At 43.8% G+C, this 23,797-nt stretch overlaps 1 protein-coding gene across 2 annotated transcripts in view; it reads left to right on the top strand.

Annotated features, from left to right (window-relative positions):
• The first annotated feature begins 3,727 nt into the window (after positions 1-3,727).
• SPTB (spectrin beta, erythrocytic) overlaps positions 3,728-23,797 on the top strand; it is a 128,999-nt gene continuing 108,929 nt past the window's right edge. For both annotated transcript variants that reach the window (XR_005790957.1, XM_040477387.1), the window contains exon 1: positions 3,728-3,948. The gene's annotated coding sequence lies outside the window, so the exon portion shown is untranslated. The remainder of the gene's footprint in view (positions 3,949-23,797) is intronic.

Raw genomic sequence — 23,797 nt, 5'->3', positions numbered from 1 at the left:
TAAACTATATTTTAAAATCTTCATCCTCCTCTAAATTTAGGATTTCATAATATGAAAATTCATATTTTCTTCAATTCTGAGAAATTTCATTCTACTTGGTCATTATAATTATCTCCTTTACTCTCTCTTCTCTTTCCTTTAATAACTTCTACTAGGCGGATATTGGACTTTAAGGATCTTGCCTCCATGGCTTTCAACCATTCTTTCAAACTTTCCGTCTCCTTGTTTTTGGCTCTGTGTTTGGGGAGAATTTCTGTAGAAATTCCTACTAATTCCAACTAGCTTAGTAGAATTCCTACTAATCTTTCAGCTTGGTCACTTTTGCTCATCACCTAATGATTTTTCAATTTGAGAAACTACTTTTAAATTTCTTGTTGCTTATTTGTCATGGATGCAATATTCTTTCAAATCTTGCTGAGTAACATTTAAATTCATTTAAAATTTATCTCTATGTCCTTTATTAGCTTAGTTTCCTCTGATATTACTTCTGTTAGTTGAGTCTAGTACCTCTCTCTCATGGTATTGGTTCCTCTATCCTGACAAAATCTTTGGTGATTTTGGTTGTCTGATGATCTTTTATCTGAGAATTCATTTGTCTGCCCATTCTGTTTACCACAATCTCTCTTCAGGAGCTGTGAAGGAAAGGTACAACATGCTATCAGGAGAGAGTGAAGGTTTCCTGTCCTTTCTGGGGGGTCAGTAGATACCTGGGCTATGTCCCTCTGGTTCCAGGATCTCCACTCACTTATTTGTCCCACAAACATCTGATATTTAATGCCAGCAGGGAGAGGAGGCTCTTCAAGAATTATTCTGTCTTGGGGCCCCCTCCTTTTCTTGTATCCTTTGACTCTTGCTTGGAACTTCTCTAAGCTATTCCTTACCCTGAACCTGTTTTGACTTTTTCTCATTTTATTTCTCTTTAGATCAGATCCTGTCAGGATTTCCTAAAAACACTTGGAAAATTGATCAGCCTTTGTCTTATTTCCCTGTGCTGTTACATTCTTATTCTAAGTGGTAGCTTTTTATGAGATTTGGGATGAAAGAAAAGGCAAATGCATGTGCTTAATCCATCTTGATCTAATCTCTACCTATTATTTTATTATCTCTACTAATTATCAAATAATAATAAGCTCAAGGTGAAAAATTCGGAGAATATAAAGATAGAAAGCAGAAGTTCCCTCTGTGTTAGATGCCTCTAATGTCCAAATTTACATCCTTTTGGCCTCACCTATTGATATTAGCTGGAGCTGGGTAGGCCATTCTGAGTGCTTCCTCTCACTTTCTCATTTACTGGCTGACTTTCCTTCTGGCTCAAGACCTTCAAATGCACACCTTCCCTTCTGGCCCAATTACTTGCAGATTGCTTATTGTGAGCTTGCTGGGCAGTTTGCAATTGGGAAGTGTCAACATGGGTGGGGGTAAAAGGGGTGCAGCCCCTTGACCAAAGAGAATGAGGGCCGATCTCCCATCCTTTAGATAGACAATTCCAGCAGGCATTACATACTCTTCTCAGAAAAACCCTGCAGAATTAATCCCTGTTGCCCACAACAATGACCTTGATTATGAACCCTTATATTCAGCTTTTCCTTCTTCTCCCCAGTTTCTCATTCCCACTCCCCAGGATTTGCTATTTTTTCCCCTTCTTTGACAATGCCCTTTCTCTCTGTACTTCTAAACTTCCTCTCTCCCTCAGTTCTGATTTATCATTTCACTATAACTCTATTAGCTGTAAAGCATTTGGGGATGCTGTCAGGATAACAGGCTCTGTAGCAAATGAGGTTGTATTGAATTATTTAGCTTTCAGCTAAAGTGGAGATAACTAAAGCAGCTGAGCTGGTTTGTAAAATCCTAGGGTAATCTGTCCACCAATTTGGTACTTTTATCATATTAATTTTTCTTATGGCTGAAAATTATAAATTCTAAGGCTACAAAGAAATATGTGTTCAACTTTTCATTTCAGTGCCACAGACCTATAGCTAAGGAATTATCTGTTTCACGTAGTATACTATTATGTGGCTGCAATCCTCGGGAATCATGAATTTATTTAATAAGTTTATTCACACAAGGCTTCTAAAAAACATAAATAATTTCTCACCATTTTTTCTTTCAAAAATAGATGAAGGATTTCTACTTGAGATATAGCATATTCTCAGCTTTTGAAGTTGGCCTGTTTTTCTTGAGTTTCCCTTGCCAGAATTTGGTTCTTAAATAATTTTTTAAATGAAAAAGATCTGTTTCTAACTCAGCAATAAACAAACGGATGCTTAAATGTTATCAGAAGTGGGGGCATCACTACTAATTTAATGGATGACCATGAATATTCTATCATCTTTCCTATATTACTAGTGTCTCTGGAGAAACTGAGGTTAACAAGGGCGGGGGGGGGGGGGATTCTGTGGCTTTGTAATATCAGTGGTGTTTGCCCCACTTATCATCTCGGTATCTAACCCATTCTGAAGTGTGGCTACAGCAGGAAGTGAAATATCTTTGCATCTGTTCAACATATAAACTAAGCATGCACATCTGGCAATTAAACACCCTTTTCCTGGCGAATCCTGGAAAACAGCATAATTATACTCTCAAGCAAATAACTCAGGAGTAAGACTGTTCCGTTGTTAAGAAAAGCAGGCAGTATCAAAGTTACAACTCTTTTCTACATGTTCGTGTTTTTAATCTCCACTGCCATCCATAATACTTGGGAGTACCTGGGCTGCTACGAGTTACCTGAGTGAGAAACTGGTCTGGAAACAGCAGATGGAGAAAAGAGGTGAAAGCTACAGTTAGCTGTACACTGTTATTGAACAATAACCCCTTGTATCTTAAGAAAGTCAGGAAAACGGACAGCCTTACAAGCTGCCCATTTTCTCCTGTGAATCTCTCTCGAAGTGACTCGGAGGTGCCTTGTCTTTCCTCTTTGGCACCATTGGTTCTCGTGTTTTCTCTGGCCTACTGCATCCCACCCCATCCAGGCTTGCAGTGAGGAAGACCCTGCTCGCCTGGAAAGAAGGGCCGGACAGGAAGTGCTGGTGGGCTAGCGTGGCAGTTTGCCTGTTGATTTCAGTCCTTGCAATGTGGGATGGTCGGCTGCGCCCCGCCAGCATTGCCGGGTCGGCCCCGACCACACTAGGTTTGCAGACAGAAACAGACAGTAAGCCTGCGGGCTGGGGGCGGGGACCTCCGGACCAGTGCCCATCCCTACCTTCCCAGAGTCTGTTCGTACAGCCTGCCAAGTGAAGTGCGCCCCGGAGCGTGCTTTCTAACACCAGCCCCGGGGAACAATCTCTCCCAAACCCGCTGCAGCGGGGGCGCATGGTCGGGGCTCCCGCCTCGCCCACCCTACGGTTTAAGCGTGTGTTTTAATATATTTTAAAAACCTGACACTACACAGTGGGGACGCAGGGCGGGAAAGGCTGGAGGGCTCATTTTCGTGGCCAGGCTTGCTGCTCCGGGCTCACGAATTAGGCCCGAGCTGCAGAGTCAAACCTTTTTCCCGCCGCAGGGGGTAGCGGGCGGTTAGGGGAGGTGAACGACGATGGGGGCGCTGCGGGCGGCTGGAGCTTCTGGCGTCCCAGGCCCAGGCGGCCAGCCAGGAGGCGGAGGCCGGCAGCGAGAGCCGGGCGGAGGCCTGGCAGGTGCCCCTGGGCGCGGAGGCTGATTGGCAGGTGCGGGAGTGGGTGGGGAAGGCGGGGGCTGGGCCTGGCGCTGCGGGAGGCTGCGGCCCCGCCTCCCCGCCCCCGCCGCGGGACTATCTGGTCCCGGCAGCAGCGATGTCCCCCGGCAGGAATGTCCCTCCTCAGATAATGTTATTTATATCTCTGGGCGGGTCCGCGGCTCGGCAGCACCAGGCGCCCGGCGGCTGCTGTGCTAGGAGCCCCGTGCTGCCCTCTTCCCCCCTGCGCCGCCGCCGCCCCTGGGCTCGGGGTGGCCGCTGCTACAGCCCCAGCGCAGGTGAGTCCCGGGAGGGCCCAGCGGCCGGCGGGGGCTGGGTGCGGGTGCGGATGCGCGAGGCTGGGGCGCGCGGCGCGAGCGCAGAGGAGGCGCTGGGCCCAGGGGGCGCGTGACGCGCGGGGCCCAGGGGACCGGGTAGGGGCTCAGCCCCAGGTGCGGGGCGTAGGGCCCGGGAGGCCCTGGCGGCTGCGGCGGCGAACACCCTGGGGCGCGGGAATCCGCGTGGGCTTCGGAGGCACTTGCCGAGCGGGGCGCTTTGCTTTGGAGAGCTGGATCCTGGAGCGTCGCCCTGGGGCTCTGGGAGGGCGGAGGTTGTTGGGGGGGGGCGGTGCGTGTTTAAGTCTCGGGCCGTATCCTCCCGGACCCCGGCGTGGGGGCAAAAGGTATTCTGTCTCGAGCTTGTCGGACCTTCGCGGTGCCCTCCGCCTCCTGCTGCGGGGCTTCTCAGCCCGGGGCCGCTCAGATTCTCTTCTAGGGAACTTGTCCGCGCGCTCCCCAGGCAGCCCAGTGTCCAGGCAGGGAGGACAGGGAGGGTCAGCGGAGGCGGGGAGGGGGGGGGGGTCCGACCGCGGGCCGCAGGGAACGACGCGGAGTGGCTGGGTGCAGACCCAAGGAGGAAAGAGTAGAATGCCCGAGGCATACTCCAAGGACCTCCTGACCTCCTCTCCCAAAGAGTTCTCCAAGCTGCTGCTGTCCACTATACTCTCACCCGCCTCACCAGTTCCTCTTTCTCCAACAACTTGGCCCTGAGAAATATAGCAGAAAGTGGGAGAAATAACAGGAGCTTTAAAACCATCCCCAACTCCCACTAACTCTTCCAGACTTCCGAGGGTGGGGAAGTTGCTGTAGGCTTGAGTACCGTTTCCGTGACAACAAGCTCCAGGTAGGGCCTTCATTTACAGCCTATTAATATCCAAACCACTGTTTTCACTGAGCAATTAGAGGCGTCAGGAGTTGATAATAACGCGCTAAACTGGCTGAAGGGAAATGAAAATCCACTTAAAAAAATTTTTTTTAGGTGCATCAGATGGGGGGGGTGTGTGTGGAGAGATAGTGACCGTATTTGTGTAACCATAACTCCTGTCTGTGGAGAGCCTAGGCTGTTACCTCCAGATAGGAGATAGCAATCCAAAACTCATAGCCTTGAGTTGTTCTGATCTATACTTAAGTTTCTAGGGAAAATGATTCAGGTGGCTCCTGAATGAGAGGAGTCTGCAAATCAGAAGTTTTAGGGACCTCTATATTGTCCACTAACCTATCTTCAGGTTCACAGATGGTTCTGAATTTGATTCTAGAATTCGCTCTTTGACCACCCTGTGATCTAGGGCAGATTATTTCCTATTTCAGGCCAGAGTCAGACTTTTACTCTTTTTCTAGGAGCCCTGGATTCCAGAATGTCTTTAAAGACTCTTTTTTGTAAGCACAAAATGTTTAAGTGTAGGACATGCCCAGCACCCAACACAGTAGGCTGTACTTGCCTGGAGGTTTGGGGCTAATTAGGAGAAGGAATGTTAGGCTCACGCTGGAGAGCCTACCAGCCTTGAAACTAATGGACTCCTCAGAGGTGGATCATTTATACAGAACTTTATCACATTCTAGAGTAAAACAGCTGAAAAACATAAACCCTACATTATGAAAAATGGTCTTTATACCCCTTAGCTGTTGCTCTTAGCTTTATCTGTGGCCCAGTCACAAAGATTGGGGATGAGCCAGACCTGTTAATCCTAAATTCTCGGAAGGCTCAGAGTCCACTGGTGGAATTGAAAGCACCTGAAATCTCCCAGGCATCCAGGACGGGTCTTGTAGCACAGGCATATCAAGTTTTCCTGACTGGCTTGCCCAGCTGAGAGCTGGGATACCAGGATACCACTTTTGCTCTGGTTGTGGCTTCTTCCAAATGTTCTGAGGGTGTCCTCTAGCTGAACACCTACTAGATGATTAGGTTTGGGGTACATAAAGGTATGGCAGTAGGTGCATTCCCATGAGGGATCGTATTTGACAAGCAAAAATGACTATTTTAGTCATGAAAGTTTTGAACTCAAGTCAAAATCTGACGGTTCTGCCACAATTCTGAAAACAAACTGGGTAAACGAGAGTAATAATAGCTTTCATTTTTTTCCATCTTTTCTACACTGGTGCCTGTCTGGTAGTGGACACTCAGTTCGTCTTTGTTGAATGAAGAAGAGAATGAACAAATGAATGCTCAAAGGTGTTTTTTTGTTTTGTTTTTTATCCTATTGTCACAGTAACTCTGAGGTAGTTTATATCATCAGCATTTTACAAGTCATGAAACAGGCTTGGGATTAAATAATTTGTCTCATATCACACAGCTGATGAGAGGTGAGGCCAGGATTCAAATGCTGTTGTTCGGTACCTACTCTCTTTTTAAGGTTAGGCATTCCGCAGGGGATGTAGAAGTACAAGTCGGAAAGATTCGATTATAGGATGGCCTGTTAGCCTCACAGTCTTTCACTCTCAAAACTTCGGGTTATAAATCTGCATCTATCGGTGAAATAATGTTGCCTGAAGACGGTATTGAGTACTTATTTGCTCAGAGGTGTTTAGCCTGGCCCATTATGTTCAGGTCATTGTTTCAAGGACAGAACGGAAATTTTGGCAGTAGTCAAAGCATGGATATTTTTGAAAACAGATTTTCCTTTCAGTTGAGGAAGTGGCCAGGAGGGCTTGATGATGCATGGGGACAGTGTGATAGAACAGAGGATGACTATAAAAAATTCACAAGGCAAACGCTATTGGAGTGGGAAGGGACCTTAGAGGTCACTGAGTCCAGCCTTCTGTTTATGTGGCTGCTTGCCTGAAGGGGAGACCTAACTGCAGTTTACCTGGTCATCTCTGTAGGGCTATGATGTGCCTTCCATGTTTCTTACTCTTGCTTGCCCATTTCCTTCCTCCCTCTCTCCCAAGACCAGTATTAGGTTTATTTCCTGAAGTTCTGCCTAACCAAACCACTGAAGTGTTCTTTCCTTTGAGGGAGACTGTGAGAGCATCCATTTTAATATCCAATTACTTTCATCTTAGTAAAATCTTAAAAAAAAAAAAAAAGTACTGGAGGTAAGCAGGTGAGAAGACATTAGTGTCTTCTGTTCCATAATCTCCCCATTGCTTGTTAGGTATACAGATGTATGCATTTTCGCATGATAGGTGTGTACATTACTATCTTGAGCTAGTACAAATCTTAAGATAAATATGTAACATTTCTGGGACCGTGGGGAAAGAAAGGACTTTGGGGGAATTATTGGGAGTGTCAGATACCTGTTTTAATCTAAACCAAATCACCAAGTTGCTCTTGAACTGCGTTATTTCAGATTGTAAAATCAAATGCAAAATTATACTCTCTATCCAAGACCTTAAAATGTAGGAAATCTGACCAACAGGAGGTTTAAAGTGATATAAAGCACATTTCTTCATTATCCATAATTTTTTCTTATAACCTCAGACCTGCAGATTAACATTTATCAATTGATTTTGGAGGATCAAGAATGAAAATAATTGTGTTGTGTGGGCTGATGAGAAATTTCATTTTATAATGAGGACAGGCAAAGAAGTTCATGGCTATTGGGTTCTGAAACCATATGGATATCACTAGTCAGAAATTGCGGTGGAAAGAAGTATTTCATCTTAGAAGTAGTTTGTATTGACTCAGTTGATTATATAGATAGCTCTTTGGTTACTCCTCTACCCTAGGTAAGAAATCTGGGGGGGGGGGGGTGGAGAAGAAATGCGGTGGTCTGTGTGCCCAAATCATCACGTAGCATTTGCTGGATTATCACAAAGATGCTTCTTTTTTCTGCCAACCCCAAGGGGTGAAGGTCACCTGGTTTTGGAGATGGAGATGGTGATCAAGGGTGTAGGAGGCAGTCAGAATTCACTGTCACATCTGGCTCCAGTCACTGAATTGTCAACTCCCCTTGGTAAATATTTAGAAAATGTCATAGCATGTTTCCCTTTGTTGCTGTGCTTATTTCTTAATTCACAGCCAAGCAATCCAAGTTCTGCCATTTTCAGCCAGCCTTAGCTGAACGTCAAACCACCAGGGGATCCCCAGCCTTACAGCTAACACAATTTTAGAGGCGGTCATAGACAGAAAATGCTTCCTCAGTGGAGATTGCTGGCTAGCTTATGACATTCCCAGACCACCTTTCGTTGTTCTGTTTCCTTCTCCTGGTGGCAGGAAGCATTAGGAAGCTGTCGTCTTCCTACCGCAGTGAGGCCTTCTCAGGCTTTGCTGTGCTTAATTTCTATACTGTACCTGTGCAGATCTGGACAAGGGGATAATTACAAGGGCAATTAAAACCCATATATCATGTTTGCAATGGGGGCAAAAGTGGGGCTTCCTTTCGTCCTTTCATTTGAATGCTATAAATTTAGCAAATGAAAAGGTACAGGGTTAGAAAAAAATAGACTTTGCATTGAAAGGGGCTCAGATCATCCAGGATAGTTATGAAAAGAATAACAGGGCACCTTGGCAGCTGAAGAACAATAATTGCTTTGAATTATAGTCAATTCAGGAGTTTCCACCATCATGAAAAGGAACAGAAAGTTGTATAATCCTGACACTGAATAAGTTGAAAATCATTTCCATTTGTATTAGGGTGTCTCATTTGAGAATTCATAGCACTTCCAATAAAACGAAGCACACTTTAGAGATATAACTTACGAGGCCTGGAGAGAGACCCCTAGCTTCATTCTGTCCCTCTGCTTAGTTCCTGCCTGTTTCTGGAAGCCCCCTAGGAGTGGTCAGCAAGGTGCATCTCCCAGCATATTTCCTCAGGAGTAGAAAAGTAAAAGAAGCCCTTTCCTAATACTGCCTCCAAGCCATAAGTCAGAGAAAGAGCTGGAAAGGCCTGAGAGAGCCATTTGAGAAATATTCAGAGACAGCAAGCATTGTGTACCTACTGTGTGCATTACACCGTTCTATGCTGAGGACATGAAAAGGCATCAGATGGAGACCTGCTGGTCTGGTGGGGAAATATGCTTGCAAACAAGCAATGATTCAACAGGGCACCTGAGAGAAAGCCCATGGGAGAAAGAGTCTAATTCGTTATTATTATTACTATTATTATTATATAGTATTTTGACAGAGAGAGAGCAAGTGAGCAGGGGAGGGGCAGAGGGATAGGGAGGATCTGACGCAGGCTCCACATTGTCAGCACAGAGCCTGACACAGGGCTCGAACCCACGAACTGTGAGATCATGACCTGAGCCAATACCAAGAGTCAGAGGCTTAACCGACTAAGCCACCCAGGCACCCCAGAAAGGGTCTAATTCAGGTGGGAAAGTGCCTAGGATTTCTCTAAGGAAAGAGTAGGGTTGGGGGCTTAGGCACCTCACCCACATAGATGTGCAATAACGCAGGAGTAAGTTAGGGGATGGGGAGTAGTCCCCTGTGGCTGGAATGTAGGGCACAGCCCAGGAAGTGGCCAAAATATGACTGGAAAGATGGTTTGGGTTCAGTTTGTGGAGAGGCTTGAACCGTCAGAGGTTCAAGTTGAAATCGATAAAGGCTTTTGAGCAGGGGAGGGACCAGATCAGATCAGATGCTTGTTTAAACAAAGCTCACTAGTGGTGGGAAAGGGATTGTGAACTGGAGATTAGCTAGCACAAGTTGATGGTCACATAGATGATGTATAATCCACTCAGCTTCCAGGATGCCTTTGTATATGCATCATCTTATTTTATTTTACAATGACCATGTGAAGAAGCAGGGAAGACCTCATCGTTCATGCTTTACAATAGAGAAAATGGGGGTGCCTGGGTAGCTCAGTTGGTTAGGTGTCCGACTTCAGCTCATTTCATGATCTCACGGTTTAAGTTCGAGCCCCTTGTTGGGTTCTGCGCTGACAGCCTTGAGCCTGCTTCAGTTTCTCTCTCTCAAAAATAAATAAACATTAAAATATAAATATATAGATATAAATTATAATAGAGAAAACAGGATTAGAAACAAATAATGATTTGCCCAAACACCTTGTTTATGTAGTTCATGAGGGAACCTGACTTTGACCCGATTTCCTAGTACCAAGGCTGGGGCTTTGTCCAGATCTTCTCTTCAGTGGAATAATTGAATACTCTGGGCCTTCTGGTTGAGACAGTGATTGCTTACTTTCTTCAGAACCTTCCATCTAAGTTTGTTGGAGAGAGGGAGGAGGAAACTTGTTACAGTATTTTCTCTTTAAGTACAAAACCTCAAGAGAAACCCTCTAGCCTGTACACAGGTGCTGTCCTAAATTATGAATTAATCTTGAGCATGTATGTGGATTCCCAACGTGCTATAGGTAAATGATAGCTTTAAATACTATCAATTGAAGTTCTGTATTTTTCACTTCTTTACTCCAAATTTGCTGGGCATTACTATGCTTATGCCTCATTTTGGAGTGATCTTAGTGTTTTGGTGTTTTGATCTTAGTGATCTTGGTGTTTTGATTTGTACCTTAAACTTCAATAAATATTTATAGAGCTTTCTTTTATTTGCCAGACATATTCTAGGTTTAGGGGATATAGCAGTGAAAACGGCAAAACAGACCCCAAATTTGATGTCATGGAGCATACGTAGCAGTTGGGTGAGATGGGAACTAAACAGCAACAACTAACAGATGAGTATATATTATAATTTGCTATAAAGGAAAAGCAGCGTGAAGAGAAAGAGAGGTAGTTCTATTTGAGGTAGGATGGTAGGGAAAGCCTTCTCTGATGAAGTTTAATTTGTGTGGAGAGCCAAACCAAGCGAGGGAGGGGAATGGGGATGTTTGGGGGAAGAGATTGAGATTGAGGGCAAAGGCCGTAAGGTGGGGTCACTGCTATATACAAGGAGAGGGCAGAAAGCCAGTGTGACTGGAGAGGAGGGACAAGAGTGAGTGCAGGATGTACCGTTGGAGAGGAAATGGGGTCTGGATCATGCCGGCTTTGCAGCCGTCCTAGGACTTTGTGTTTTAGCCATGCGATAGGAAGCTACCAGAAGTTGCAGGCAGAGGAGTGGTTTGTTCAGATTTGTCTATGAGGAAGATCTTTCTGGCTGTCCTGTGGAAGACCGACTGTAGGGGACAGGAGGGGAAACAGGGAGTAAAATGAAAGCTACTGTAGTGGTCCACGTTAGAGATGACGGACCAGCATGACAGTGGTGGGGTGGCGAAATGCAGCTGGCTTCTGGATGGAATTGAAGGTAGAGCTCATGGGATTTGGAGATAGAGGATGAGAGAAAAAGAATAAGTCAAGGATGACTCCGTTGCTTTTGGCCTAAGAATGAAAAAGCCATTTACTGAGATGGGATATATCCTGTCAAATGTCGTGTGGACTCTTACTTTTTATTTTTGTTGTAATTGAGTTGATTTGGAATGGACTCAGGCAGACTTTTCCTTTAAGTACACCCAAAAGAAGGTGTTTTATGGTGGGTGACTCATGACATCTGCTTATTTTGAATTAGAGCCTTAGATGTACAGTTAGTTCTGTGTACTTTATGCTGTTACTTTCAGGTCATTGTCACAACATCTTCACTATGTGATAGAGATTAAGATACAATGCAAACAAGATGGAAATATATTTCACTTTATAATTAGAAATGTTTTAAATGTGTTGTTTAGAGCCTCAACATCTTTTAACACTTTCTGGTTGTCATATTTTAAAAAACTTTTAAATGAATTCATGCCAATGATTAAGAAGTGTATCCACATTGCACAAGGGTGTACGATGAAAAGTAAAAGACTCCCTTCCCTTACCTCCAATCCTACTTCTAAAAAGTTATCAATGTCAACAGTTTCCTGTGTATCCTTTGAGAAAAATTAATTGCGTATATAAGCATATATATAAATATGCTTAGTAACTTAGTAGTCCACAGGCCTGGAGTCCAGCTTGCTTGCTTTTTTTTTAAGAGAGACAGCACACGCGTGCTCACATATGCCTGTACGAGTGGGGGAGGGGCAGAAGGAAAGGGATAGAGATTGAAAATCTTAAGCAGGTTTAAGTGCCCAGCATGGAGCCCAAGACAGGGCTCTATCTCACAACTGTGAGATCATGACCTGAGACAAAATCAAGAGTTGGATGCTTAACTGACTGAGCCACCTAGGCGCCCTCAGCTTTCTGTCAATTAGGGGTCTTCCTCTTTTAAGCCATCCTGCACTGACAAGCTGTGTTTGTCCTCTAATATCCCTTCTTAGAAACCTCTAGCAGTTCCCCTCTAGGTAGAGGTGGAAATCCAAATTTATACAGTTGACTTTTAAGAACCATAACCTGGCTCCAATCTCTTTTTCTACTTTTATCTCTTACCAATTCCCATCACAAACCCTTTCTCTGAACCAGGTTTGTCTGCTTCGACTCATTCAGACCGGAACATTTCTCCCAGATTTGGAGTGGTTTCCATCAGTCTTTCTGGAACACGCCAGCCAGCCCCTAGTAATCTCTCCCTTCTACAAATTTGCTAGAGTTAGTTACATGTGCTACTTAATTGAACATGTTCATAGACTTCATTTATCATTATTATTATTATTATTATTATTATTATTATTATTAAACTTATGTCTATTATTTGCTTTGCTAGGCAGCTCTTGAAGGCAAGAACTGATTTATGAATTACAGTTGTGGGTCTTACATAAAGCCCTGCATAATGCTTTTTCACATAGACGTTCAATTAGTAATTTTTGGAATGTGTGCTTTGACAGTCATCCCCTATTGGGGTGGTTCTGGTGCACAGGGATTATATTAATTAAAAATTCTCTGATAATGGCTGCAACAAAGGCACCTTCTCAATGAGTTACATAGGTGTCTGTTCCCAAGGAATGGTAAATGGACTCTACTCCTTTGGATATCGAACTTCTAAGAGGCATGGTCTCATGCTGTCATCCCCTCTTCAGATGGCCTTGTATCTAAATGTTAGAAACAAGGTATTTTCATTTGCTCCTAAATGACGAAATACAGTTACTTAGTGGGCATGGCTACCATGTGATTAAAAAAAATGTATTATATTTATGACAAAATTTACCACTTTAACTCTTTTTAAGTGTTTGGTTCAGTGGCATAAGTACATATATGTTGTACACATTGTTGTGTATCTCCAGAACTTTTTTCATCTTCTAAAACTCAAACTCTGTCCCCATTAAATCCTAACTCCCCTCAACCCCCAGCACCTGGCAACCACCGTAGAGACTTTCTGTCTCTATGAATTTGACCAGTCTAGGTACCTCCTATAAATGGAACCCTACAGTATTTGCCCTTTTGTGTCTGGCTTATTTCAGTTGACATAATGTTTTCAAGATTCATCCATGTTGTAGCATGTGTCTGAATTTCCATTTTAAGACTGAATAATATTCCACTGTATTTCTCACGTTTTGTCCATTCATCCATCTCTGGACACTTAGGTCACTTCCATCCTTTGACTATTATGAATAATGTTGCTATGAACATGGATATACAAATATCTCTTTGATACCCTGCTTTCACTTCTTTTGGGTATATACTTAGGAATCCACACTCCAGTTTATTGTTGGATCATTTGGTAATTCTATTTTTAATTTATTTCAGGATCCAAACCAAGCAATTTTAATATTTCTCCCTGGTCTCCAAAGGGAAGGGCAAAATTTATTAACATCCTCACCTTTGGAACCAAACTGTACTTGAGAATTGTTTATTTGAAAACACTGTCTTTGGGGGATAGTTTGTTATCAAAACTCTTCCATTTGTCTGTATATTAGTGTGCCCGTTTTTAAATCCTAGACTTTTAGAGGGCAGGCAGGAGATGTTTAATTTGCTTTGTAAAACATGTAACCCAAACTTAGGTGGAGAAGGGTGTAAATAGTATGTGATGATGTATTTCAACCAAAATATCTCCTTGAGCTGGATGACAAGAGCCTGGGTTGTTTCCAGCTCCTTTTCTCTTGCTGTTTGCCCTTGGGCAAAGATCTTCTTCTTTCTCTAACTTTTTTTTTTTTTAAGGGATTTTTTTGGTGCTTGTGATGGCACCTTAATATATATTATTATCCTTAAAAATGTATCTATAGACTTCCTTGTAATGCCTAAGTGTGCCTTCTCTTCATAGCCTTGCCTGACAGTCCCTCTCCCTCCCAGGTCCTGGCATAGCACAGGAATGCTTCCTCCCATGTGTTTTTGTAGGACCGTTCTCCTTCCCTTGTTATGGGATGGATCATCTTGTTTTGTAATGGTCAACTTGCCTCCCATATCATTAGACTGTGCTTCTTGTGATGGAGAACTAGGTCGTCTCTGGGGTCGTCTCTGGGGTCGTCTCTGGGGTCGTCTCTGGGGTCGTCTCTGGGGTCGTCTCTGTGGTCGTCTCCTCCCCCCCTCGCTCCGCCCCTCCCTCCTCCCTCTTCCTCCCCCCCACCTCCCTCCTCCTCCTCCTCCCTCCTCCCCCCTCTTTTCCCCCTTCCTCCCTGGCACCATGCCTGGTACACAGAGGGGAGTTACTCAAAAATAGTTCTTGATTAGGGGCACCTGGGTGGCTCAGTCAGTTGAGTGTCTGGCTCTTGATCTTGGCTCAGGTTATGATCTCATGGTCATGGGATTGAGCCCTGTGTTGGGTTTTGCACTGACAGTGCAGAGCCTGCTTGGGATATTCTCTCCCTCCCTCTCTGCCCCTCCCCCACTTATGCATGTGTGCACTCTCTCTCTCAAGATAAATATACCTTAAAAGAAGTTATTGATTACAAATTAATGAATGTTTGAAATTATATATAATTGAGTTATATATACATATATACTTGGAAATGAAGATTTTTATAATGATTATAATAAGTCAACATTTATAAGTGTCTCAGCATACTGTGATAGGCTGAGAACTTTGTGTGTGTTTGTCATTTCTCTTATTATCCTAATTTGACAGATGAAAAATATCTGGCTTAAAGAAGTTTATTTACCCAGAATTCTACACTGAGAAGATCAAAGCTGGACTTGAACCCTGAAGTATTTATTCTGGAGTGCTTGTTTAGAATCACTGTGCCCACCATATTTGGACAGAGGTCAATAGTCCATGGCTCTTAATTCTGAGTGTCTTTTTTCCCTTTATTTTGCATCTTTAATGGTCTGAAATTAGAGAGGTAACTAGTTGTATACCTTTATATGTTGCTTTATATTTGCAATGATTTAACCTAATAGGCTTGAATCCCCTTATTAGCTTTTAATAAATAATTAATTTTCTGAATCCTACTTCCAACATAGTTTTTTGACATCTGAAGATGAAGATACTAATTAGTACTCTACAGTATGCCCGGCTGTCATAAGGCAGCTCTCCATAGCTGTACTAAAACTGCTTTAGAAAAGATCTGATATTGTCAAATTAGATAGCCTTCTTCCAGACCCACATCCCACGTTCTCTGCAGTATTTGACTTTGTTAACCACTCTTGGCTGGAAAGTAAACTCCCTCTTGGCTTCTGCGATCCAGGCTCTCCTTTTTCTCCTCCCATCTTGCTTACACCAAGCCTTGCTTTCTTTCTCTTTCTTTCCTCCTCTTTTCTTTCTTTCTCTTTTGTTCCTTCTTCTCTACCAGCTCTTTATTTTATTTTATTTTATTTTATTTTATTTTACTTTATTTTTGAGAGAGACAGAGACAGAGCACGAATGGGGGAGGGGCAGAGAGAGAGGGAGACACAGAATCTGAAGCCGGCTCCAGGCCCCAAGCTGTCAGCTCAGAGCCTAACGTGGGGCTCGAACCCACAAACCGCGAGATCATGACCTGAGCCAAAGTCAGCCACCCAACCAACTGAGCCAGCCAGGCGCCCCATCTACCAGCTCTTAAATGTTGGGGCTGCCAGTGCATCTAAATCCTTATATGTAGCCCCACAAAGGGCTGTTACTTTGTAGCAGTCTGCTAGCTGTCTTCATTTGGTTCAACAGGATGTCTCAAACTTACTATGTAGCAATAGGACCACTCGGCTCTCTCCCTCACCCCCAAACCTGCTCTTCTACCTGTTTTCATAGCTAGGTTTTCATTGTCACTATTGTCCCAAGTATGAATTTCAGCAACTTTTTTGGATTTTCTTCTCTTCACACTTCTGTATCCAGTTGGCTGCCTGTTCATTTTTCCTCCAAAATTTTCAAATTAGTTTCTTTGAATTTTCACTGTCTTATGTTTGAATAATTGGCCTTCAGACTCTTATCTTTCTGACCATCTTACACTTTGATCTAAGAATTATCTTTAAACATGAATGTGAGTCATTCAACTGCTTTAAAACCCTCAGTGGTTCGTTCTCATTGCCCCAGAATAAATTTTAAACAGGCAGGCAACCTGTCCCGGCATCCCTCCCAGCTTCATTCCCTTTCTATTTACTGTACATTGGATGCTTGTGACTGTGTCATTTCAGGGTGCGTTTTCACCTCCATGACTTTGCTTCCACTATTTTCTAGGCCTGGAATGTCTTTCTCCCTTTTTTTAGCTGTGAACTCTCACACATATATCTTTCAAGGCCCTACTCAAACATAACCCCTCTGATACTTTCCCTGTTCCCTGAAGCAGGAAGACATCCACTCTCTCCTATGAGTTCTCAAGGTGTCACTTTTCACATTATACCCTGGTTGATTATGGACAGGTCTGACTCTCCTCTACATTATGGGTTCCTTGACGAAGGGACATTTGTCTGGTGCCCATGTGGACACTGGTGCCTAGCAGCATCTGGCGCTTGTATGGAGCTCAAGAAATGTGGATTGATTGCATGATAGGGGGAGTTTCAGGAAGCACTGAAAATAATCCTATAAATGGTGACCTATGAAGATTATGAAGAAGGGTTATTGGGAGATAATCAGTGTTGATGGCGTAGGGGTAAGGAGTGAAGAGGAATGTTTGAGACCTGGGTGGAGGCTGTCTTCCCACCTCTGTATTCTCCAATTGTTTTCCATTTATTGGACACAAAAGTAACAGCTGATTTTTAACTTACATCATCAGAATATGTCTATTGCTAGGAAAATTTAGTTATTCATCCAGAATACAGTCACTCCCACCTCATTTTTCAGTGAATGTTTGAGGCTGACCCTTAGAAAGCAACTATGAAAGGCTCTTTGAGTGGGTGTTTCAGACTGATATACACAAGATTTGTTTTATAATGGTGAAGAATTAAGAAAAACATTTCAGAGAAAAGACCAAAAGTTTCCTGCATAGAAGTTCTTTTTTGTTTGGTTGGTTTTCTTTTTCTTTCTTTTTTTTTTTTTCTGGATGCATGTAATCTTTTTTGTTTGTTGTCACGAAGGTATGTCAACGTAGAAACTACCTTGTAAAATGTTACAGTACTATTAGTTGGTTTTTCTGCCCTCATTTTTGCCTTACCCAGACAAAAAGTGAGTTTCACCAAGACTCATGAGAATACTGCTTGCTCAGGCCTTTGGGAGCATTTTTGTTTCTTTTAACAAAACTCTCTGTCATGGACACACTCCCACCACGATCCAACAGCTCTCTTCTTTTACTGTGTTCTGTGCCCATTGATTGATAGGAAGTGGTTTTTAACTTCCAAAGGCAGTGAGTGGAGCTGCTAGGCTTTTATAAATATGTTGGGGCGGGGGGAGGGTCTGAGATGAACTGATGAATGGAAGGCCCTCCAAAGGTCTTGGGAAGATGTGTCCAAGATAAAGAAGGGCAAAGGACAAAGTTAGACCTTGTGCAGGGGACCCGACTGTAGAAAGACAAAGGAAGGGACTCAGCCAAGACAACTGAAGGCCCTAGTGAGTTCTAAGGTGCACAATGAAGCCAGTGGTAAGCAGACAACAGTCAGCAAACTTGACCCACAGGTGACAGTGAGAATGGGGTCTACTAATAGCAGCTTCTAGAAGCTCTATGATTCCACAGATGCCAGTGATTATTATCCTGTCTCACAGATTACTAGGTACCACAGCAAAGGTTACCAGCAGGCTGACGACTGGTTACTAGCCTGTCTGCACACCTTTTGAGTGAATAATCCTTTCCATTTTGGCAGATGGTTTATTTTGTAGCATTTTAGCAATGCTATGGTCTTGGTTTTGCTCATTTCTAATCTAGGCTCATGCTTCTAGGGTCAGTGGATCAGCCTTTGCCTTTCTCTGCAAGGTGCTCTGTACATTCTGTATGTGCTTTCTGCAGCTGCTGAGAAATCTTGTTGCCCAGACGTCAGACAGAAGGGTCTCTCACAGCGTGAAGTTATCAGAATGAAAGGTGTTTACAGGCATAGAGAGTATGATGTGATGCGATGATAGAACCAAAGGGGTAAGAAGTCAGTACCCTCTGCAAGGCGGAGACCCATACCTGTGAGGACAAATGAGGTTGTTTGCATTCAAAGCTGTGTGAAGTCACTTTGCCCAGGAGACTGGAAAAATACTCGACAGGCAGGCTGCTGGATGGGTTGGGTGGGTGCGTGGTAGAGCAGGTAACTCAGTACTTTGCCCTCAATGTAGCAACTCTGATGGCAGCCTCGGTTTAGCTGCTCTCACTGCTTCTGACCCAGAAAATGCTCAGAAAGTGACTGCAGTGAGATGCATCTTCAAGGTGACGCTTTCAGTCCAGGTGGGGGAGGGATGCGGTGTCAATCCCAGGGGTTCGATACTTACTTCCTAAATGTGCCGGGAGTGAGTTTTGTTTATGCTCTGACCTGGAGGAAGTCACTTTACATCTCACCCTGTTTCCACCAGCAGAGTGCCTTCTGGTTGTTTTGCATAAGCCTTGAGCCCGCTCTGCTCTGCAGAAGAGGCACAAATGAACTGGGAGCTATAAAACTCCAGGCATCATAATTCTTTGCAAACAGCAGAGTCTACTGAGCAGTGTATTTGCTTGGCAAGTGATCATTACAGGATATACTTGGTTTCTCTGCCTGTAAAAGGGTGGGAGTGCTTTCTCATTGAAATGTGAAGGAGGTCAAAATGAAATAGGGTATGTATTTTCCCTTTTTAAAAACCTGATGCTTAAAGCATCAAAACATCTCAGAGAGAGATGGTCTATGGGTAAAAATGTACTCAGAGGACCTTGCAGACATCATCTAGTAACCTAGAAATCTCCAAAGAATGTCTGGTTCAATGCCTCTATTTTACCAATAAGGGAGATCTGCAGAAGGGAGGTGATTTGCCTGAGGTTGCAAAGTTAGTCTAACTGGAACCCAGGTCTCTCTCTCGGTTCGATCCTTAGCCCAGTCCCTCCCTGGCTCTACTCTTCTATTTCCCCCTGCTTCTCCTCCTCCTTTAACAGATTTTAAAAATTGGTTTTATGGATCTAATTCTGGAGTCTCTATTCTATTCCACTGGTCTAAGAAATTGTGGTTTATATACACAATGGAATACTACGTGGCAATGAGAAAGAATGAAATATGGCCTTTTGTAGCAACGTGGATGGAACTGGAGAGTGTTATGCTAAGTGAAATAAGTCATACAGAGAAAGACAGATACCATATGTTTTCACTCTTATGTGGATCCTGAGAAACTTAACAGAAGACCATGGGTGGGGGGGAAGGAGAAAAAAAAAGGTTAGAGAGGGAGGGAGCCAAACCATAAAAGACTCTTAAAAACTGAGAACAAGTTGAGGGTTGATGGGGGGTGGGAGGGAGGGGAAAGTGGGTGATGGGTATTAAGGGTACCTGTTGGGAGGAGCACCGGGTGTTGTATGGAAACCAATTTGACAATAAATTTCATATTAAAAATAAGTAAAAAAAAAAACTGGTTTTAAATAATTTTAACATGAACACATACTCATTGGTAAAAAAAAAAAAAAATTTAGACAGTACAGAAGAGTGTAAATGGCATTCCTAGACCCGTTACCAGAGGTAACCACTGTTGACAACTTCTCATATATCCTTCTAGAGATTCTCTAGGCACATACAGACATATACACATAAATATAGGTATGCAAGTGCTTGTGTAGGCGTGTATATATATATATATATATATATATATATATATATATACACACACACACATATGTAACATCTACACACACACACACACATGTTGCTGCAGCTTACATTTCATACTGTGCTGCAACTTGCCCTTTTCACTTAACAGTGAACCACTTTGGGTGTCTTTCTGTGTCAGGCCATGGATATTGATCTCTTTGAGTCTTAACAGCTGCATAGTATCTTCTGCTACTGTTTCCGTGATGACTTTAAGATGTATAAGCATCAGATTCTAGGTCTTTCTCTCTGCCCCTCCCCCACTCATAGTTGTGTGCATGTGTGTGTGTGTGTGTGTGTCTGTGTGTCTGTGTGTCTGTGTCTGTCTCTCTCTCAAAACTAAATAAACATTAAAACAGAGGGGGTGCTCCTTGGTAGCTCAGTACGTTAAGCGTCTGAACTTGGCTCAGGTCATGATCTCACAGTTCTTGGGTTCAAGCCCTGAGTCTGGCTCTGTGTTGATAGCTCAGAGCCTGGAGCCTGCTTCAGATTCTGTGTCTCCCTCTCGCTGCCCCTCCCCCACTCATACTTGTCTCTGTCTCTCTCTCTCTCTCTCTCTGTCTCTCTCTTTCAAAAATAAACATTAAGATATATAAGCAACACCATGGAGTCTGGAGTCCTGAATTCATGATGCTGGCACAAGAATCTCTATTTCATGTGAATATCCAAGAAGGGGAATGACTTCTGAGAATGTCACATGGTTTGTGACATCTGAGACCTTGCTTCTGTTTCCTGCTGCTCCTTACTTATGGGTACCTGTCCTATGCCAGTTGCCATGCTTGGGACTTTAAACACTTTAACCCATTTAATTCTCACAACAGTTCATTGAATTAGACGTCATTCCCATTTTACTGGTAAGGAGGTTGAGGCTAGTCAAGCCACCTTTGCGTAAGGTCCATTAAATGCCTGACTTCAGATTTGAAGCCAAATCACCTTGACCCCAAAGTCTTTTTCTCACTGTGTGAAATCAAGGACACGAGGAAGAATGGTTCTGGTGGGTTTGAAGCTAAGGGTTTTTCATAGTTTCCAAATGTTGCTGGTTTAGACCTTGCTAAGTGTCCACTCCATACACAGCAATGACACAGAGGACCAAGTAATGGTGGAGCCAAAACAGAGTGATGTGGGGAAGAGGGACAAAAGGCGGCTGCTTTTCATTATGGTCTGTTCTGTGCTTGGCTGTGTGGGAAGTACAGAGGAGACTAAGACTCAGCTATCTGCTCTGGAGAGGTTTATGGTTTTGCGATGGGGACAGACACAGGAGACTGAGTGCAGTGCAAGGCAGAGTGAAGCAGGTGCAATCTTGGGGCTGCACACTGCTCCAAGGTCTCCAGGAAACTGAGACTGGTTTGGGCCAGGGATCCTGGGAAGGCAACCTTCACCGAAGGGCAGCTATGCGAACTGACCCTTGAGACAAGTGTAAGTTTTCCACGGGCCGAGTAGGGGAGAGGGCATTTCATGGGGCAAATAGGGGCATGTGGGATATGATGAGTCTGATGTGGCTGCAGCAGAGGATGAGTGGGAGTATGTAGTGATGGAAGGGACCAAGAGGTAGATTGGGAGTAGGTTGTAGCAGGCCTTGAATGCCATAGAAAGAGCTTGTACTTTACATGTCAGGTCCTGGGGGCACTATCAAAACTTAGTAAGGGAATGATGTGCTGTCAGGTGTGTTTTAGGATATCCTGCTGAAATATAGTGAAAGGCTTAAGAGGATCTACACCAGGACAATGGGAATGTAAGGAGGAGATTAATGCAAGCACTTCAGAGAAGTCAAAGTATCTGGACTTTGTGTCTGAGATAGGACCGACCCATTGTTGTTTTTTGTGGGCCCTATCACATAGAGGACCAGACATATGAAAATTACTCATATCCCATATTAAATGTAATGTTTTACCATCAAAGATATTTGAAGGGATTTTGGGATTATCCTTAGTTTTGATTTTATAGTCTTAATTGGCACCAATCATTTCTTTTCAAGTCTTAAAGCATTTTGGAGGTCATTAAAATTCACTTGTGGGTGTGTTGTGCCCAGTGGCACTGAAGTAAGGGGCAGAAGGCTGTTGGATATGATTTACAGTTTTCCAGCTCAGGTATCTGGGAGGCTGGTGCTGCTAATTTACTGAGATTTAAGTCTTAAAAGAAGGAGCAACTCTGAGGGTGGGGAGGGGGCACAAAGAAGGAGTTCCGTGCTGACCATGTTCAGTGGAGCTCCTGTAGCAACTGTGGAGCCCAGGAGTGGCTGTGCCTGGGGGTGTCGATCTGACAGCCTCAGCACAGAAAGGAGAGAGGATTGCATGAGGGAAGAGAACAAACATTGACTTTGGGTAATGCCTACATTCAGGGTATGGGTGGAGGTGGAGGATCTAGAGGATGGTGGTCATGTAACAACATGTATAGATGAAGAACCAAGGAAAGCCAAAGCTATGGGAATCCAGCTTCAAGAAAAGGATGGTTAATAGCATCTAATGTGGGAGAAGGATGCAGGGAAAGGATCAGAAGAGACCGTTAGTCTTGTAAGAGATTCAAGTGACCCTTAAGATAGCAGTTTTAGTGGAGGGTCGAAACTCATTTATCAGGAATTAGAGCGAAGCCATGGTGTGGAGGAGAAAGCAGTGAGTGCAGAGCTTGTCTGAGAACTGGGTGGGAAAAGGATGATTTGAGACAGGTCGAGAGAAGTTTTAGGTGATGGAGAGCATGGTTTGGTGGCTGAGAGGATGAGGAGCCCTTGCAAGGGAGGTTGGTGTGAGAAGGCAGCAAGGGATAAGAGAGGGTTGGTGGTTGATGGAAGTCTCTGGGAGGCTGGAAAGTATCAGGTGGCAGGGTAGCCAATCAGCACAGTCATGCCTGTGCCCTGACACAGATGAACAGTCGTCACAACCTACCACCTAGGTGGCACAGTGGGGTCCTGCACTACTGTGGGTCTGCAGGGTGTCTCTGCGCTCCTCAAGGACAGGGATTTTACGTTAACTGGTAGTTTTCTATGCCCTGAATAGCACCTGGCACAGAGGATGACGCATCAGTGCCTATTTCTCAAGATCCTGTCACACTTACCACATCCGTCCTGCAACAACATCCTGAGGCAGGCTCCATCCTTTCTCTTTTCTTTTTTAATGGGATATAGGAGGTATGTGACACACGTGTAAGTTTGGAAGGATAGTTATAAAGCAAATATTCTTGCCTTCACACTTTCGCAGCCACCTGCATGCCCCTCCCCTTTTCTCAGGTCCTGTTTCTCTTGAAAATGTGGACAAGCTTGTACTAGGACTCCTCCTGTGCCTCTCAGGGCTGAATTCTGGGGCACTTGGACTTTCTGTGGAGGCAGGAAAAGAATATACGATGATCCTGTAGGGGAAACAAAGGGGCTCATTCAATGAGTTGGTGAAAGATGAGTCTCCTTGTTGATGGTGATAAGAGAGGATCTTGTTTCCTGAAAGCTCTCTGGGTGTGAATGCACTTTCTTTGCTTGGTTCATGTCACTGGGAGATTTCCTTCACGCCCAATGAACAGGAGGGCTCTTTGCTAGGAAGTTCAGCTCCTGTCATCCCAAACTCCATTTTGGGGAAAGGCAGAAGCCCAAGGATCAGGCCATAGTGGCAATTATCTTAGATTCTCGCAGTATGAAGTATTTTATTAAGTGACAAGTATCTGACTTATGTTGTTGGCAATTTTACCTTTTGTCATCATGATGAGGTGGGAGACTTAACTTTTTACTCCTAAGTCTTTTCGGGAACACTTAAATTTTTCTCTTTTTCCTTTATATTTACAAATGTAATACAAAGCTTTCCTAATGTAAAGTTTTGCCAAAATACAGACCATAGAAAATGAAATCTCATCACCCACCTTCATTATTCCCTAGATAATCCTTTGCTATAATTTGACGCATATTCTTCCAGCTTTTATTTTTAATTTTTTTTAACGTTTATTTATTTTTGAGACAGAGAGAGAGCATGAACGGAGGAGGGGCAGAGAGAGAGAGACACAGAATCAGAAGCAGGCT

This window comes from Herpailurus yagouaroundi, unplaced genomic scaffold, assembly GCF_014898765.1.
Source record: "Herpailurus yagouaroundi ecotype Mexico unplaced genomic scaffold, PumYag 141, whole genome shotgun sequence".
Classification (NCBI taxonomy): Eukaryota; Metazoa; Chordata; class Mammalia; order Carnivora; family Felidae; genus Herpailurus; species Herpailurus yagouaroundi.
Note: the sequence above shows the minus strand (reverse complement) of the source record. Positions and strands in the feature narration are given on the sequence as shown.